The sequence below is a fragment of the Artemia franciscana genome, unplaced genomic scaffold, assembly GCF_032884065.1.
Source record: "Artemia franciscana unplaced genomic scaffold, ASM3288406v1 Scaffold_601, whole genome shotgun sequence".
Taxonomy (NCBI): Eukaryota; Metazoa; Arthropoda; class Branchiopoda; order Anostraca; family Artemiidae; genus Artemia; species Artemia franciscana.
The window spans coordinates 98,840-118,868 of record NW_027066312.1 but is presented as its reverse complement, the minus strand read 5'-3'; the positions used below and the strand labels follow the sequence as shown (position 1 = coordinate 118,868).

The following is a 20,029-nucleotide window of genomic DNA, read 5'->3' as shown; positions in this document are numbered from 1 at the left end:
ATCTAAAGGTATTTTTCCACATCTATGGGGGCGTTTTTACACCCTTCCCATTCATGCGTCTGTATAGAACATGGTAAAGAAGCAAAATAGCTACTCTTTACACTGATAAATAGTTTTATAATTTTAGTAATTTGTTGGTTGATTTAGTTATTTTCTTCAATAATCTAGTGATTTATGTGCTGATTTAATGATTTTTCTAGAATCTAGTGATTTTTTTTTACAGGGCGGCAACCCCATAAGAGCCTTCTATGGGAGATTCTAGGTTTTTATCCCCCCTCTCTTTGAAAACAGGATTCTCCTAATCTGAGGAAATTTTTTCAGACATTTTTATTAACATAAGCACAATACAATATAATACAAAATCAAAAATAATCCTTGGAAAAATGAACGGCTGGATATCAGTTATGCCAGTCCTTCGTACCAATTCAAATAAAACGAGGGTGTTGCAAAAATAGTAACAGAGAAAGAAAAATTAATAGCAAAGAAAGACAAATAAATAAAATGTATTCATATGGTCCAGAATCTGAGATATGTCACCAGAATCTATCAATCAAAACCTAATTTAGATATTCGATAAAAACAAAGCATTTTGAAATATTTGATTTTTCACTGATTTATTTCACAATCACCGGTCAAGTCGATATTCACCGTTTTCGGACGTTTAGGACTATATATATATATATATATATATATATATATATATATATATATATATATATATATATATATATATATATATATATATATATATATATATATATACATATATATATAATCAGACCATAGCCCCATGGTTGCCAAGATCCATCTAAAGTTAATGACACAGAAAAACAATAAACCGACAATACACAACACTTCAACGTTGAGAAACTGAACGACAAGGAAACAACATGAATGTTCCTGCTAGAACTTTCAAATAGATTTGAAACTCTGCAATCGAAATTAGAACCAGATACTGGTGTCTAAAATATGTGGGAGAAACTGAAAAGCCAGCACAGAGAAGTTGCAGAGGAGAAATTAGGCTATTAGAAGAAAAAGAAAGAAAGATGAATCTCCGAAGGAACCTGGAAACTGTCGGCTTCAGGCGCATCTGAATTGATTGTTCTGCAAGAATCATGTAGAAAAATAGACAAACAAGTAAAGAAAAGTGCCAGGGCCGACAAAGGCGATTTATTGAACACAAAGCAGCTTTGATGGAAGAAGCAGCAAAGAAGGGAGATTCGAAAACAGTCTATAGATTAACCAATGAGATGATTGGAGTCAACCCTAACAGGTCCACCGTCTCCAGGAGAAATCATAGCCGCCGTCAGAAAGCTGAAGAACGGAAGAATGCCAGGAGCAGATGGCATTACATCTGAGATCCTGAAGACTTCAGTCCGCGACTGCATGACAGTTTGGGTTGAGCTGCTAACTCAGATATAGAGCGGCCAGAAAGTGCCCAGTGACTGGACGAAAGGAACCATTATTATGCTCTTCAAAAAAGGGAACGCACTTGTTTGTGGCAACAGGAAAGGCATTAACATAGTGTCGATATCTAGTAAACTTTTGTCAATTATTATACTAGAGCGCCTACAGTAGAAACTGTTCCAAGATCTTCGTGATGAACAACACTGCTTCTGACCTGGAAGATCATGTGCAGACCTAATTTTTACACTGAGAATGCTGGTTGAAGACTTAAAGGAATAGAATAAAAGCTGTGTCTTCTTTTTATTGACCTAGAAAAGGCCTTTGATTCGGTTGAACGAGAAATCTTATGGAAAATCCTCAAATACTATGGAATACCCCCCAAAATCAGGGGCCTTCAACAGACTGACACCAATTTAGAGAAGTAACAAGTACTCACTTTGTTTAAAATTTTGCCTGTTCAACAGCAATGCGCTTTCTATATTTATGTATGCCAGTGAATGTTGTAGACTGAACCAACAACTGGAGAAACGTATCCTTGGATTTGAAAACATTTGCCTTCGAAGGATCCTCAAATTCAGTTGGCATCAGAAAAATAATAATAGGGAAATCCGGCTGAAAACGAACCAGCCCCTAGTGACCGAAGTTATGAGGAAACGAAGATGGACATATTTGGGTCATGTTCTATGCATGCCCGAAGAAAGACTTCCCTCAAGAGAGTATCAGTGGTAGCCTGAAAGAAGACGAAGATAGGCCGATCAAAGCACACACTGCGGTGGCAGTATGATCGGAACCTGGAAGAGGCCAACATTTCACTCACTCCACAATGGTAAGATATCACTGCAGCCGCACAGCCTCGAGAGGTTTTGTCGGTGCCTTTTGTGCAACTGATGGCTCGGGAGGGTATATATATATATATATATATATATATATATATATATATATATATATATATATATATATATTTATATGTATATATATATATATTATATATATATATATATATATATTTATATATATATATATATATATATATATATATATATATATATATATATATATATATATATATATATATATATATATATATATATATATATATATATATATATATATATATATATATATATAAAAATAAATATATATATATATATATATATATATATATATATATATATATATATATATATATGTAAATATGTATATATATATATATATATATATATATATATATATATATATATATATATATATATATATACATATAAATATATATATATATATATATATGTAAATATGTATATATATATATATATATATATATATATATATATATATACATATATATATATATATATATATATATATATATATATATATATATATATATATATATATATATATATATATATATATATATAACGAAAAGAAATCACCATTTCTCTTAGAAAAAGAGAAATCAGAAATCTTCGAAAAGAGAAATCAATGTAAAGAGATAAGAATAGAAATTGAATATGAACTCTGTTGTCTGTAATTTTTGTAGCTACATCTTCTTTGTAAATAATTCTGTTTATTTGTAAATAAATCTTCTTTGAACTTCTATTTTTAGTTATCCTTAAGATATCACTTATTGAGCCGGTAAGTCTATTGAGTTACTGGCAAATTAGTAAAATTAGTAATAACAGTAAATAAAAAATAAAATAAACATAATGGAAGTAAAATTAAATAAAAATAACTAGTAAATTAGTAATAACACATCTATTACAGGGTACTACCGAAGATATTGGTATTCTTCCACGATCAATCGACGTAATTTTCAACTCTTTGGGACCAACTTTGAGTACTGGACAATATTTAAAACCAGAAAGGTAAGCTGTTGTCAAGGATGAACGTTCATATTATCGTTACTCTTGTCCTGGACACAACTTAGATCTTGTTAGCAATGATATTTTTAGGGGAGAGAGGGGGAAACGGCTTATAACCTGCTCATTTAGCTTCTACGAAATTTTGTAAAGTTGTATTATAATACAACTTTAATATCAAATTTAATATACATATATTTTTCAATTTATTTGTATTAGATATATTTTAATATATTTATATTTTTATATTTAAACTAGCTGTTGGGGTGGCGCTTCGCGCCCCCCGAAGCCCCCCCCGCGCGGGGCTTCGGTTACACGCCATTGTAGTTGTGTCCCTGTGTCCCACCTGTGAATAGATATATATATATATATATATATATATATATATATATATATATATATATATATATATATATATATATATATATATATATATATATATATATATATATATATATATATATATGTTTTTAACTACGTAAAACATGCGAATATACAACATTCTTCGCTGTCCCATTGTCTATGCATATAAATAGATTGTCAGGTTTACTGACTCTTGAACATGCAACATATAATTGTCCATGGGAAAAACAATCCGTATTCAGATCTATACCTCATTATTCTAATGATATGTCTCAGTGTCCCGGTCGTCATTTATATTCCCTGTGTCCCGGTCGTCATTTGTGTCCCGGTGTCCCAGTTTTTAATTTCTCTTTGAGTGTCCCAGTCGTCATTTATATTCCCTGTGTCCCGGTGTCCCGGTCGTCATTTGTGTCCCGGTGTCCCGGTCTGTAATTTCTATTCGAACAATCCCTGTGTCCCGGTCGTCATTTATATATCCCGCCTGTGCCCCCGGCGTCCCCGTTGTAGTTGTATCCCTGTGTCCCGGTCGTCATTTATATTCCCTGTGTCCCGCTCGTGATTTGTGTCCGGGTGTCCCAGTCTGTAATTTCTCTTTGAGGTTCCCGGTCGTCATTTGTGTCCCGGTGTCCCGGTATGTAATTTCATCAGTTGACAAACAACTTCATGACGCATACAGCTCAATCCTTAAAATGACCTCAGTCGACAAACATGACGTCAGTCGACACACAAACATGACGTCACTCGACACACACACACACAGACAACTTATTTTTATATATATATATAGATATAACTTTAGCCGTTTTAACGAAATCCTTTGTAAATTCCAACGCTAAAAAAAACTCGATCTGTAGTGTTCAAATTCTTTGATAAAGTCTAGCAAAAATAAGCTAGGAATCATTCTGAAAGTTAATAAAACTGTTTTTAAACAGAACAATTCCTTTTTCTTTTGAGAAAAGTCAAAGAAATATATGCAAAGAAACCCGAATTCTTCGGAATATTAAACTTTTGTATATGTGGCCTTACGACTTAAAAGCTTCACTTTTCGTAAAACCTTATTGACATTATCCACGCCATGTGAAGGCTGGATATTAGGCTACATTATTCGGTATTTTATATCTTTTAACGTTTTCTTCACAGAATTCTCCTGGAGCAGAGCACAAGATGGTATTAAGTTTCCTCCATAGCCTCACGCCTTAAATTTTAGCAAGCTTAAAAGAGATGATACCAAGTTTATCTTAGCTGTCTTTATCGATTTGTCGGTTGAGTAGATGGGGAGGTAGAAGCTAGTAAACTTTCTTTGCCTCAAAGGGTCGCTGTTTTTGGTTAGAAATAATTTTTGTAAAAAAATATTCTTTTTTTTTCATTTTTGCCATTATATCGTTATAACTTAAAATTCAATTGGAGTTCTTTGAAATTTTGAACTTATTTTAACGTGTTTTAACGAAAATATATCCGGTAATAAGAATCCCTGGAGGCTTTCAAGGAGGAAATTAAGGGGGTAGTGGAGTGTATCTTCAGTGACAAAATCCTCACGTTGGCGAATATTGAGTTTGAATTGATGACAGAATAGGTCATTGGGCGGTAGTTTTCCATTATTTTATTGTTATTGTTAGACTTTTCTTCGACATTTTTCTAGTTCACAAACATGAAACATGTTCTAATAAACTTTAGATGATTTTTTTTGGGGGGGTTGTCTCAAAGTTTTTTTTTGTGCTTGTGTCTCAAAAATGGTAATTTTTTGTCTAAAGCTAAAATTACCGGAAACATAAGTGGTAAATTTCACCTGACAAAACTTGGATATCGGTAATTTTTCATGTATTATATTATAGTTATTTATTATATAAGTAAAGTATTAATCGCCACCACTATTTCGCTGAATTTTACGAGTTTTATGGGGTTGTAAATGATGTTATATATTTACCTTTGCACTAAAGTGAAATTTTCTGTCAAAAGCTTACAAGGCTGAAACGTTAATCACCTTAATTTTCCGTTTAATCTTAATTTTCCCCTTAATTTCAAGGGTAAAAGTGCCGCTATTCTAATTTCTCCTTAATTTGAATTAAATAGTAAATGAACGTTAAATTACAAAGAAAGTCTGTGTAAAACATTTTCCATTGGATTGTTCTTAACTGATAAATTTAATCAGATTTACAAAAAAACAATTAAACAGCTATATTGCATAACAATCAATTAAACAAATTGCAATTATACTTATAATTTATGCAATTATATTATATTGCCAGAACCAAGGTTATGCGGGTGTCTAGAGACCCTACTCCAAGAAACGTGCAGCTAACAATAAAAGGAGAGCCAGTAGAAGATTTTGACTCCTTCGTCTACCTAGGGAGCCTCCTAATTTCTGATAACGACTGCTCGAAATCGATCAAACGAAGACTTGGCCTGGCAGGCGCCAGCTTCAAGAACCTCTTCTGGCCAATCTGGAAAAACAAGACTCTGTCAACTTCTCTGAAGGTGCGACTCTTCAACTCTCTCATAATCCCAATTGCTTTTTGCTCAAGCGAAACCTGGTCAATAAAGGCTGATGATGAGCGAAGAATCTCCGCATTTGAAACTAAATGCCTTAGACGCATTGCAGGGATCACCTACATTGACCGAGTCTCAAATAAAGACCTCAGAAAACTACTCCGTTGTCCCCGCACCATCTTGGACCGGGTAAGAAGCCAGCAACTCCGCTGGCTTGGCCATACCCAGTGAATGTCGGCCAACCAGCTTCCAAAAATCACATTAGAAGGACGGTTCACGGCCCGCGCCCCAGAGGCCGACCTCGTAAGAGATGGACCGACAACTTCCCGGCCAATAACCTCCCCCAGCTGCTTCGTCTAGCGCCAGATAGATCGAACTACCGTTGCCACATTCATCGTTTGTTCAGAAGAGAAGAAGCCCCAATACAGCCACAAAGGCCGGACGGGACTTAAGTCAAGTAAGTCAAGTCAATTATATTTATTCCAAAAAATTGGAAAAAATAAGCTATTCAAATTTTTTGGGAAAAGAAGTATTTGGTAATAGTTAGTGCAAATAAGAATAATGTTTGCAAAAAATCAGCTGAAATATATGTCACCCAGCAGCTTAAGGAGATGCAGCTCTCCTTTGAAGGTTTACTCGTCTTGTGGAATAAACAGATTGTCAATGTGTATATTTCTACGAGCGACCAGTCAGGTATTGTTCTTTGCATTTAGCTGTAATCTCAATAGAAATTCAAAGAAATTTTTTTGTGAGAAATTCGCCAATGAGTAAAATTCCAAGGTATAAATTCTCCCTGCGGAAAGTTCAACTCCTCCCAGCCGATTAACTACAGTAATATTCTTTAATTTTAAGAAAATTTGGAAAGTTCTCTTTGTGGATAATTCCATCCTCGGAGAATTCCCCTCCCCCAAGCAGATATCCCCCTTACGGAAAACTATTCCGCCGAAAATTACCCATCTTGGACAAATTTTATTCTTTCATTATTTCATACTTTTTCATGTTTTCAGGGATAATGGCTATAAAATACTTACGGACTCGGAAGTCTTGGAAGAGATCTCTTTGTTCTCGTCACTTGTGAAACCAATAGAAGATTCAAAATCCAAGTCTCAGTTAGCGGGTGAGTTTAACAATTCGTTATCCAGGTATCCAGAGTGCACTAATTTTAATTAGTTCTCTAAATCAGAGAAGAAACATAGACTTGCAAAAATTTCTGAATCCTGTAGGTCTATGTAGTGCGTTTAAAAAATATTCAAATTCTTGGGTCAGAGAAGATGGAAGTTGATTGTTTGATATGGCTAAGTGGAAACTGACGCAAGTACATACAAAGGAGGGGGGGGGGAGAGGAACAAACGTATAGAATTTTGTTTCCTAGAGAAATTTTTTTCTTTTCCCGGTTTGTTAAAAAAGAAACTTGTAAGTATTATCTGACACCAAGATGGACCACCTCCATAATTTTCGACGGAAAAAAGTAAAAAGGATGTGGAACTAGATTTTACAAGGAAGTTATCTATTCTTGTTAAGAAGCAGTTTCGACCCGAATACTCGGGTAAGAGAATTCTTATTTGACATATGATCGCACATTTGGACGAAAAGCTTTAAAACAGTGGAACTTTGCTCAATAAAAACGAAAGCCATTGTGACTCATAGGTATCTGCAGGACTGCCCGTTTGTGTTCAAGACGTCAAGGATTGATCCACAGGTTTGTCCGATAGCTGCTGCAGCAAGTATTTCCATCAAACCTGTGCGCTCAATTATTCTCAGTAATTATTAGCCATTTTTCTATGAAGTGCAGACTTTTTAACTGCAGACTAAAGCCAGGTTACAAAAGCCAACAAACTACAACTAGCAAGACTGAACGCAATCAACCAGACGATAAGCGAGCATATTGTAAACTAGAAACACTTTCTTTGTATCCGAATTTGGAGAGGACTAACAATGCATGGCCATCCTATCCCCCATCCCTGAGTGCGCTAGATTACATTTTCTGGGGCTCCTTAAAGGAAACATTGTATGGGGAAAACCCAGACACAATTGATAACCTGAGATAAACCGTCAAGAAAGCAATCCGAATGACATGTTGGGAGTGTTGTGAACAACTTCAGTGGCCGAATGACAAATGTCATCCAGTAGCGACGCGCCTGGATCAAACCTGTGATTGATTACTGATTGTAGTGATTAAACATTTACCAATTTAAGAACAATTTTGAAATGATCCGTCAAAATTGTCTGCTAATGTTGGACAATAAAACACAAATCTTTATCTTTGTGAAATCAAATAAAATCCATAAAATCCAACAAACCACAATAAAATATTTGCTTCTGTTAATCTTTTTTTACAAAAAAAAAAAAAAAAATCATTTTTTATGGGCTCCACTCTGTAAAAATTTAAAAGTTGTGAATTCTATATGTAATGGAAAAGCGTCCATATACAGTTATAATGTTTTTTGGGAGTAAAGCTTGCCCATCTTAACACACAAAAATAGCAGAAATCATGCGAAAAAAAAAATATATATATATATATATATATATATATATATATATATAAACTACTTCCATGAAGATGTGATGGTTTGACCTATGGACAGAAAGGGCAGAGTTCATTAATTTCTTTGTTAATTTGTCTTTACAGTTAAAAATGGCGATGCTGGCGAAAATGATAGCTCTTAAGTCGATCTTCCGTTATTTAAGGTCAGAATATCGTTTTCACCAGATGAGATCTGGTATTTATTACTTCCAATATTTCTAGTAATCCTCTGCCTTTACTGTTCTTTGGATTCAAGTGATGTGCAAGATCCTTCATGGCCTGGATTTTCCACTCTTCTCAATTTTTCTGATCTGCATTCAATTCACGTCTTTTTATTGATTAAGCCTTTCAATTAGTGGCCGAATAGTGACTACCGTTATTCAAATGGTATTCAATAACCTGAAATTCAAAAAATTCTCTAAACTTTCCCCCTTGACTCACTCGAAACTATGCTGCATTCTTGTGCTCTGCTGAACTGATTACTAGGTCCCTGACTTTGCCGAAAGGAACTCTATTAAAATTTATTAATTTTTGATGACGATCACTTGCAAAACACCACCGTCTGCCTTCACTGTTGTTTCTGATGCAATCTTCAAGACTCTCCCTAAAAACTCCCTTTATACTGAGCTCTTTTCCTCTGCTGAACTGATGTTATGATCTGCTTAAATCTGGCTCTGATCTAAAAACCTGATAATATTGATCAGAAAGATCCTTCATGGCCTGGATTTCCCAGTCTTCTCATTGTTCTTGATCAGACTGTCAATTAACATACTTTTACTGACTAACGTCTTTCAACTAGTGGCCGAACTGTGACTCCCGTTATTCAAATGACATGAAGTGACCAAATATTTTAAAGGAAAATTTCACCTTTTCAGCAGAAGAGAACTCTGTTGCCTGACTTTTTTGAAGTTAGATGATGTCAACAATAGTACCCGTTTCGTTTTTAACTTTGCTTTTTTTTTCTTTTTTTTTTCAACGATATTCAAAATGCACTCTGTTTGATTTGTTTGTATGGAAACTTACACAAGCATATCTCTTAAAAAGAATAATGAAAATTGATGTATTCAATTATTTATGAAAAGACCTTCATTGACAGCTATGAAAGTTTAGAGAGCACTAGACACCAAGTTTAAAAAAAAGGATAAAAAATTAAAGATAAGGTAGAAACTTAAGCTACTAAAGAGCTTAAGAAGCCGCAGATTCCTTTTTAAGTTGCAGTTCTATTTTGGAATCAAGAGTTTTTTGGTGTTTGAATTTTTACCAATGAAAAGTGTTGTTGGATTTAATGCTTATGTTGACTTATTTATTATCCGTGTCTAAAGTGGCACCACTGACAAAAATGTGACCCTCATCTAAAAACTTGACAGTTTTAAAAAAAAGGAAAAAATCTCAGACAAGTGTGGTTTTCAGGTATAAAATGACAAGATGATCCGGAGGGACAGAAAACGTTTTATTTTCATTTCTTTGGTACCGTAAGATTTCGAAAGGAACAGTACAAACATCAAAAACAGGTTTTTGATCTTTGAATTTTTACGAATGATAAACGGTGTCGGGTTTAAATAATCTTGTTGACTTACTTATTTGTCCAAAGTGGCAACACTGACGATTTTGTGGTCATCATCAAAAAACCTGATAATTAGGAAAAAAAGTCAGAAAACCGCGGTTATCAGGTGCAAATTGACCTAAGATGATCCGAGGGGGGACTAAAATGTTTTATTTTAATTTTTTTTTGGTACTTTCAGTCTTCAAAATGTACTATATAAACATCAAAAATAGATTTTGATGTTTGAATTTCTACGAATGAAAGGCGTTTTTGGATTTAAATAATTATATTGGTCTATTTAATTTCCTGGTTCAAAGAAGCAACACTAAAAAAAAAATATGGCTCTCATCCAAAAACTTGATAATTTTGATCAGAAAGATCTTTCATGGCGTGAAATTTCCCAGTCTTTTCAATCCTCCGAATCAGACTGTCCGTTAACCTCTTTTTTTGTCCTGTTTGGTGTTTCAGTCGGTTTGTCCTCAACTTACTAATACGAGACCCAGAGATCAAACACGTCTGTAGTAACAAACTTCGTTGCCGATTCAAGGAACCTAGTTGTCAAGAAACGGCGTTAATCCGATACAGTTCATTAACATCTTTCGATTGGATAAGCTAGAAACACATAGCCCCCAACAGCTCAAGAAGGCGCGGCTTACCTTTAAGATGTAGTTGTCTCAGGAATTAATATATCTTTAGATTTTGAATTTTTGTGATCAAAAAGTTTGTCTAATTGTACGTATTATTTTTATTTATTTTTACGATTAAACATGGCAACACTGACGAAAATGGGATACTGCCGTGATACCCTCATAATTTTGAGATAAACAAAAGAGAAATTCGGAAAAACTGCGGTTTTCAGGTAGTAATATACCTAATATGGGTCAATAGTTGATTAAAAATCGATTGGATGTTCAAATTTGGAGATCTGTTACTAAAATGAAGGGCATTCAATTTTGAATTCCCTTGTTTAGAAAGACCAGAAAAGTTTAGACTTTATCTACCTCACTAATAGAAAGTTTTTTCTCTAGTCCAATTAATAACTAAACACTAAATTCTCAAGAAACTCGAGAATAGAAGTTTTTATTTTTCTCTAGTCCACTTAATAACTAAACACTAAATTCTCAAGAACATCGTGAATAGAGGTTTTTTATTTTTCTCTAGTCCAGTTAATAACTAACACTAAATTCTTAAGAACTTCGTGAATAGAGGTTTTTATTTTTCTCTAGTCCAGTTAATAACTAAATACTAAACTCTCAAGAACTTCGGGAATAGAGGATTTATTTTTCTCTAGTCCAGTTAATAAATAAACAATAAATTCTTAAGAACCTCGTGAATAAAGATTTTTATTTTTCTCTAGCCCGGTTAATAACTAAACACTAAATTCCAAGAACATCATGAATAGAGGTTTTTATTTTTCTCTTGTCCAGTTAATAACTAAACACTGAATTCTTAAGAACCTCGTGGTTACTTTTTATTTTTCTCTAGCCCAGTTAATAGCTATATTCTTAAGAACCTTGTGAATAGAGGTTTTTATTTTTCTCGCGTTCATTAAGTAACAAAAATGGTTTTCCTTTCTAGTTCCGTTAATAGCTAAACGCCAAATCCCTCAAAACTCCATAGATATATCCCAGAGATCTCGGGATAGTGGAAGCGTAACCTTGACAACTGATTGGATGTCTACAGTTTGGATTTCAGTGGTTGAAATTTACAATGATCAGATTTACGATGTGTTGGCAATGAAGAAAGATAAACAAGAAAGAGTGCTCACAGCCCCTCTGAGATTGGCAGAAGAAGGGAAAGGGTGTTTCTTCATCAAGAACATGCAAGAAATACTTGTACGTAGTGCTGATGAGGCGTACCAAGTTATTCAGGTAGGATACGATTTATTGCGCCAAATGAAGCATCTTAAAGAGCCTGACATTGCCTTTTGTGACTAATCAAGATCTCGCCCTGGGCACAAGAGAGGCAAACACTGCCACTAGTTTTATTATTATTTGCTACCAATTTAGCATATTACAAAAATATAATTATATAGTAATTATATTAATTATACTATATAGTAATTTCCAGGAAAAATTGAAAAAAAAAGCCACAAATATAAATAGGCCATGTCAAACGATAAAACTAAAGAATATATGTAATGTAAGTTGAAAAAACTAAAGAAGAGGAAGGGTAAAAATCAGATGAAAATCGGCAAATTGGATTTATTTTTGTGCTTTTTTAAATCCTCTTAGTTCCTCTGAGAGTTTCTTTTAAAAAGAAAGTAAAAACACAAAAGAGGAAAGATGTTTTTTTTAGTTCGTCATTATTTTATTTATGTATTTATTTCCCTCAAAATCCCAAAATATTTAAAATATAGATATGATTGAGCATGGAAGTTTTTGAGTGAGTTTGATTCTTTGTGGCTTCTTTGTTTTTTTATTTGAATTATGTTTGGTCATGGTGGCTTTTTGTCATATAAGTGAGACATTCCGTTCACATATCACAAAAAACAGCAAATTTTGAAAAACGATTGTGCAAAACCAGGCAATGAAAGAGGAACATTCACCAAAATATAATAATCACACTTGGAGAAGCTCTTGAAAAACAAATAAAATTTTTCACACCTCCATCCTTTCCAATTCTTCCATTCAATATAAGAAAAATTTTCATTACCACAAAAGTCTGAAATGTTACGACCCCCAATTAGCCTTCCGTCTACTATGGTCCTTACTTGGCCTCGGAGGGAGATGAGTTACCAAATCATCCCACACCACCCAAGCAGCTTCGTCCATACAGGCATGATGTGACATCAAAAGATCTGGAGTAACACCAACATATCCATTAAAGTCCCCCATAAGACAAAACGAATCGGAAGGAAACTGAATAGAAAATTTACGTTTTTCATCTTCTAATATACACCACGTATCGTCGTTGTACGAGCTTGGCTCTGAAGGGATATAAACTGCACAAAAAATAATAAACCAACCATCTTCTTCGACTTTTAACCATATTAAATAAAAAGTAATTATAGAAAACATTTTTTTTTAACTGAAAGTAAGGAGCGACATTAAAGCTTAAAACTAACAGAAATTATTCCGAATATGAAGGGGGCTGTCCCCTTCTTAATCTCCCGCTCTTTACGCTAAACTTTGACTCTTTCTCACAATTCTACTTTTTAAAACAATAAAAACAAAGATGCTCACCAACACGTTTTCTGTGCTCTTTTATTTTATTTCTGTGCCCCCGCCTCCCCCTCCCCCTGAAGAAAAATCATGGATACACCCTTGCGATGAGAATACATCCTCAGTTATCATTTCCAATTTCCTAAAGTGTTCTACATCTTTTTACCCTCTCCTTCTTTTCTACCTCAATTTGAGTACTTCTTACTCTAAAAGTTTTAATAGTATCTGATAATCTAATCTTTCGTAATATATTTACATTGATAGTGGTAAAAAAATAGGCAAATATATCCCTTACTCTACTTAAGTATCATAAATTTCAGATACCCAGTAGACCATTTTTTTGCATATACTTATATTTATTATTTTTACCTTTATTAGAACATGCGCTTTACCTGTTTTTGGCGTGACTAGGGGAAATTCTGCAATAATTGGAGTAATTCAAAAAAGCCCTTCGGTTTTTCGCAATTCACAAAGCACGACTGAATTATGCCATTTGTATCACTTTTGGACGAAAATCTTCAAATTTTAGACCCGGGAATTGTACCTCCTCCAACCCAGTAAGATTTCGTGGTACTTGTATGATATACGCCCTAGCCAATGTTCTTCCAATATGTTTTTCTGATGCTGAATCACTGAATCAATTTGAGTACTTCTCACTCTAAATTTTGAACATGGAGGGGGGGGGGGTTGTAAAAATATAATGGGTCTGGAGGCCTAATTTATCATATATAATTATAATATGAAAAAAACTTCGTTTTCTTAAAGAGTTAAAGAGGCTGCGTCCCAAAGTCGAACCTTAAAACGTACAAGAATTAGGAGAGGCAGTTGGGGGGCTACCGCCCCCCAAACCCCCCGCTTTTAAAGACTCTTTTGTACAGGTTTTTTGTTGTGGGGGGACTTCATTGTTACTAATTACTAGTTTCGGCGCAATGGTTCTCCTGTCCTCTTGTGTTTAACATTTTTCGAAGTTATTCCATTATTCATTCATTTCAATTTTTTGTTAATTAAAAGAGGGCCTTTCCGAAGCCAAGAGCGGGGGGTTAGGGGGGGCGGCAGCCCCCCACAACAAAAAACCTGTACAAAAGAGTCTTTAAAAGCTGGGGGTTTGGGGGGCGGCAGCCCCCCAACTGCCTCTCCTAATTCCTGTACCTTTTAAGGTTCGACTTTGGGGCGCAGCCTCTTTAACTCTTAAAGAAAACGAAGTTTTTTTCATATTATTTCTGTACGTTTTTCTACAATCCATGGTGGATGTAATTTAATAATTCCTGCACTCCTCGTACAGGAATTAGGACTGCCTCTCCTGATTCCTGTACGGTTTAAGGTTCGACTTTGGGACGCAGCCTCTTTAACTCTTTAAGAAAACGAAGTTTTTTTCATATTTTGTGAAAAAAAACCGCCCGATAAGGGACTTGAACCCTTTACCTTAGGATTAAAAGTCCCACGCTCTACCGACTGTGCTAACCGGGCATGTTTGAAGTCGAAATACCTGCATGTGTATAAATATAACTTTTAAAATTTCAAAAATTAACATGGGGAAATGGGTTTTTCTAAGCTAGAAAATCGGGGGGTTAAGATTTTCCGACGAAACTTTCCAGGAAAATTACTCGGAGAATTCCGCGTCGAATGAGTCTTCGTACACCCAGATCCGATGTCGGCTGTGACCTGTAGGCGTGGCAGAAAAAAAACAAAAGGAGAACATGAACATTAAGTGGCTGTGCGTGGTTTCTGGAAAAAATAAGCTCCTGGGCCCTAGGGGACCTTAACTTGTGAATTTCAGCCCGATCGGACAACGTTAAAGGGGGGTTGGGGTGTCGAAACTTTCGGCCAGATTTTCCCCATGAAGGAAAAGTCGGAGGGGGATGATTTGGCAGGTTTCTTAGTTGGAGCTCGGGCTACGAAATGCATCCCTCCCCATCCCTCTGCGACCACTGGAACGCACCCCCCTAATTTGCAAATATATAGCTCAAATTACATATTTTTTTTTATCTATTCTGTCACTTCTATTTGTCTTGTCTCACGCTAAGCTAAAAGAAGTTAACGAAAAAAAAACGGTTCTATTTTGTGTCCAACCTGAGTGGTGGGCCGTATACCATACAAGTACTATTTTGCCTTTTAAGGGAGAAAGGCTGATTGTCACTCCAATTCATTGTGCAACTGACGCGTATATGAGAGGTTTTATACCGTATTTTGCTTCTTTTGTTAACGTTTAGTACCATCTTAAGTTGTTTATTTCATTACTCATGCATAAGTTCTCTCATTATTTTTCGTTCGATCATTTCCTTTCGATGATTTTTTATATTTTCAATTTTGTGGAATTGTTGCATGCTTTTTATCTAGTTGTCTTTGATTAGGGAGGTTCCTTACTGTGCTTATTACGTTTTTTATATATTTTGTATCTTAGTTAGTTTTTTTTATCGACCTTTATTTTTTTTGTTTATTGCTTCAATTTTTTTAAGGTAAATTTTCTCCAGTGGGGGTCATCTTGAGAAAAAAAAAACTCCATCCTATTTCAAGCCCGTTTTTTTTTCAAATTTTTCAGGCGGTGATAAAAAATTTACGATATGTCGTTACAAATCTAAAACACAGCAGTTCTGGAGCTCATTCAATGTTTTAAGTTTGGCATTCAAATATTCCCCATTAAGCATTTCTATACTTTTGACATTCTATCCCTCGATATTTCAATTCTTGGCCAACCTTTATTGATTGGTATTTCAGAGTTCAAAGTGTCATCATCTAAATCGGATACTGCTTGGACATTATTAATTCAGTAAGTTTTATGTGAAGAGAAAAATATATAAAAAAATAAATAAATTTCGCAATAGGGATTATAGTGACGTATAATCCCTACTTACTGACCTACATGTTGAAGATATTGCACGGACATTATCTCACACTGAAAATAACGAATTCATTTACTTTGTAAAGGATTATTTTGAAACTAATTTAATCGGATGTGACAGCTGTTTGACAGTATGGTGAGTAATAAACTGATTTGATTTTGGACTTTGGCTAATTGTCCATATAATAGTTAATTATACCATTATGACGGAATATGTACATTCGTCGGTGTTGAATTTTGTGCAATCTAATCTTAAAGAAGGAGTAAGTGATGAAGTTATTGCTAACCATGCTGTTGGTTTTTTCGATGACAAGTCTATTATGGCGGCTAAAATAGAACTTTGGTCTCGTGTTTACGAGGGTGAATGTGTAAAGACGCCAAGGCGATCAAGCTAATTACCGTCACATTAAGGACATGATGGAAATCTTCCAGAACTGCGACAACGAAAATTTGTCTTTGCCTACATACGTGATTATTTTGCCTACCGAGGTTCCTGTTATTCCTGCTGTGGCTTATTCTAGCTTCGCCTCAAAGCTTGTAAACATTGATTCGGAACTTAAGCAAATTCATGAGAAGATTTCGTCGTATGATCTTAAATTTCCCCCTCTTAGCAGCCCTGGCCCTCAGTCATTGAATCACGATCTGACGACCGTTGTTATTGCTAAAGTCCCATCGGAATTAAATAATCCTGCCAAGCGTCGCGAAATAATAGACTCTATTCCAGGTCATGAATGTATTCATAGCATTAAGCCCTCTGTTGATAAGCTGGTGGTACGAATTGACAAGATTGCTGCAAGGAACTTTTGCAATGCCGTTCCGTCTGTAATGAGAGATTGTGACGTCAAAGTAAAAGAAACGAAATATATTGGAATCATTAAAGGTATACCGACCAGTTTTGATGAGGGGATGTTAATTGATAGCGACAATATTACTCATGCGAAACGAATAGGCAGTTCTTTGGCTGTTAGAGTGTTTTTTGAAAACGCTGTTGAGCTCGCTAATGCACTTCGACTTGGTATAAAGATTGGGTATGAGATATATCGAGTTTACGAATTCCAACGCCCACCCAAATGCTGTTATAATTGCCAATCACCAAATCACTTAAAATCAAATTGTGATAAAGAAAAATGCTGCTCCCGTTGCGCAGGGCAACATAAATCCTCGCCAGATTCTCCGTGCCAGGCTGCACCAAAATGCGCGAACTGTCAAGGCAATTATGTGTCATTCTCAATGAAATGCCGAATTCTTCGTGAACTTCTGTCGAATCGATCGTCCTATGCAAGAAAATGAGTGCTAAGACTAACTTCACTATATGTTCGTTCAATATTAACGGTACTAAGGATAAAGACGTTTTTTTAGATCAGAAATTAGAAAATTTTGATGTTTCATTCCTCCAGGAACATATCCTACCTATAGTGAGCTTAAACTCCCTAAGGAGAAGTATGGCAGGCCATCAGGTGGCATAGCATGTTTAATAAAAAAGACGCTGTTTTCACCACCCCCTTTATGTTATCACGAGAGTGATTGTTATATTACTACCCGTCTTGCCAACCTTGTCCTCATTTATGTTTATCTCCCCTGCGACCAAAAATCCCTCCGAAGTTTAACTAAATTTACAAAATCTTGCGCATTAATAAAAAGTCTTTTGAATGGCATTGAGAGTAATGGACTGGATTGATTATTCATCGGTGATCTGAACTGTAACATTAACTCTTCATCAGTGCGGACTGAGCTTCTTTTAGATTCCCTACCGAATAGTTACAAAATTTTGAAGAAAGATGCCTCCCATTCCTATATCCATAATAGTGGCTCACTTTCGGACATTGACCATTGTATCGTTTCTTCTGGTCTCATCTGTGGCGAAGTCCATGTTGATCAGGATGAGCGTGATTATGACCGTCTCCCCCTATCCCTCACTGTTACCCTTAATGCTACTGCTGAAAAGAACCTTCGTCCTAATTCTAGGAAGTGGATTTCTAAAAGAGAATGGAACAAAGCTGATTGACCTCTTTATTTTTCCACACTTGTTTGCCTTCTATCAACGATTAAAGTCCCTTTTAATCTGTTGTGTACAACTGTTGGGTCCCCACAAGCCAGAATTCAGCTTAATATTTATTATAGCCACATTGTTTCGTGCTTAAAGAGGTCTGAAGAAGTAGCTGTTCCCCTTTGTCGCTTTCCAGCACAAACAAGAAGTTCAATTTGGAAGAATGCCCCAGAGCTCAAAACAATAAAAAATCGGGCTAAATTGTGGTTAAAAATTTGGATAGCTTGCGGCCGCCCTTTAAGGGGTAATGTTTTCGCTATTAAACAAAGAACAAAGCTTGATTTTAAATTCTATCTTCGAAAAATTAGGTATAATGGTGCCGAATTTCCTAGGACTCCTAGCCAGTGGAAAAAAGTGATTAATGTCGCGAAGTTCGATAGGTTGCCTACGGCCGACCGAATCCCTAATGTATCATGGATCAATCATTATAGTAACATTTTCGATACAGTGATATATGCGGTCCATTTTCGTTTTGCCAAGCTCTGTTCTAGCCTGTTGCCTAAGAAAATCATTCCAGGTCATATACCCTTCCGTTTGTGTTGACCGTGTCAAAAGAAGTGTAGAGAGACTTAAATCGAAATCTTATGATATAGACGGCATCAGTGCTTTTCACCTCAATACCGAATCAGAGGAATTAGTTTATCACTTGCAGTTACTTCAGATGTGTTAATGCTCTTCTTTAGTCCCTGATTCTTTTTTAGTTGGTAACATTACGTCAATTTTGAAACGTGGTAAGGATCCAACTAGTTGCGCTTCGTATAGGCCTATTGCGGTTTCTAGTACTTTAAGTAAAGTATTTGAATATGTTTTGCTCCCTGATCTCCTGTCTAATGTAGATTATATGTCTAATCAGTTTGGCTTCAAGCCGTATATAGGATGCCAACATGCTAATCGTGCTATAGTATTATTTGAAGCGCCTAAAAATGGTTTTGAGGTTCATTTTTGTGCACTCGATGTTACAAAAGCTTTTGATTCAATATGCCGTAGCCAACTTTGGTGCTCTTTAATCCAACTTGGTGCAAATGTGTCTATTATATTAACTCTTCGTTTTTGGTATGCTAATTCACATGTTCGACTCAAGTCAGGTGACACCTACGTTGGTAATATCCCTATCCGTTCTGGTCTTAGGCAAAGAGGAGTCTTATCCCCTTATCTGTTTAATGCTTGTCTTTATTCTGTTTTGCCACGTATTAATCCATCATTTTTTTAGGCCTAACTAATCATTCGTATATTGCATATGCAGATGATTTACTTTCGATCAGCCACACTAAATCTAGCCAAATTAAGTCGACCCAGCTTGTTTCTAAGTCTTTTGAGGAAATCGGCCTCAAACTTAATACTGAAAAATGTGAATATTTAGTTTTTAATGCTAAGCATCAAAGAAGTGATCTTGATTGTGGTTATTTTTCAGTTAAGCTCGTTTCTTCGATTCGGTGGCTTGGTATTAGTATTTGTTCATCTTTATCGGCTTTTCGATCTTGTGGGCTTAATGATATTTAAAGTAAGCTTAAAATTGGGTACGCGAAAATTGTCCCGAACCGAGGCAGATTTTCACGAAAGGCTTTATCCAGACTTTATTCTACATATTGCGATCATTCGCAATGTTGCGAGCGTTCTTATAGAAATCAGAAGATTATCAGAAAGTTTTGTGCCACTGATATTATTTTTGTTTATAAAAAAACTCTATGCTAGTTGCCTGTCAACGCTTGGGTCCTTACCACCCTTTGATTAGACTGTATTAATTGTATTGTTTGTGTTATTTTGTTTTTCTTTCCTTAATGTTTTTACTCCGCTTA

General features: G+C 35.2%; 1 protein-coding gene across 1 annotated transcript in view; it reads left to right on the top strand.

Moving 5' to 3' along the window:
* Positions 1–20,029, top strand: part of LOC136043439 (kinesin-like protein KIF20B) — an 82,915-nt gene that overhangs the window by 2,465 nt on the left and 60,421 nt on the right. Inside the window, exons 2-3 of the mRNA XM_065728356.1 lie at positions 3,172–3,272; positions 7,124–7,233. The gene's annotated coding sequence lies outside the window, so the exon portion shown is untranslated. The remainder of the gene's footprint in view (positions 1–3,171; positions 3,273–7,123; positions 7,234–20,029) is intronic.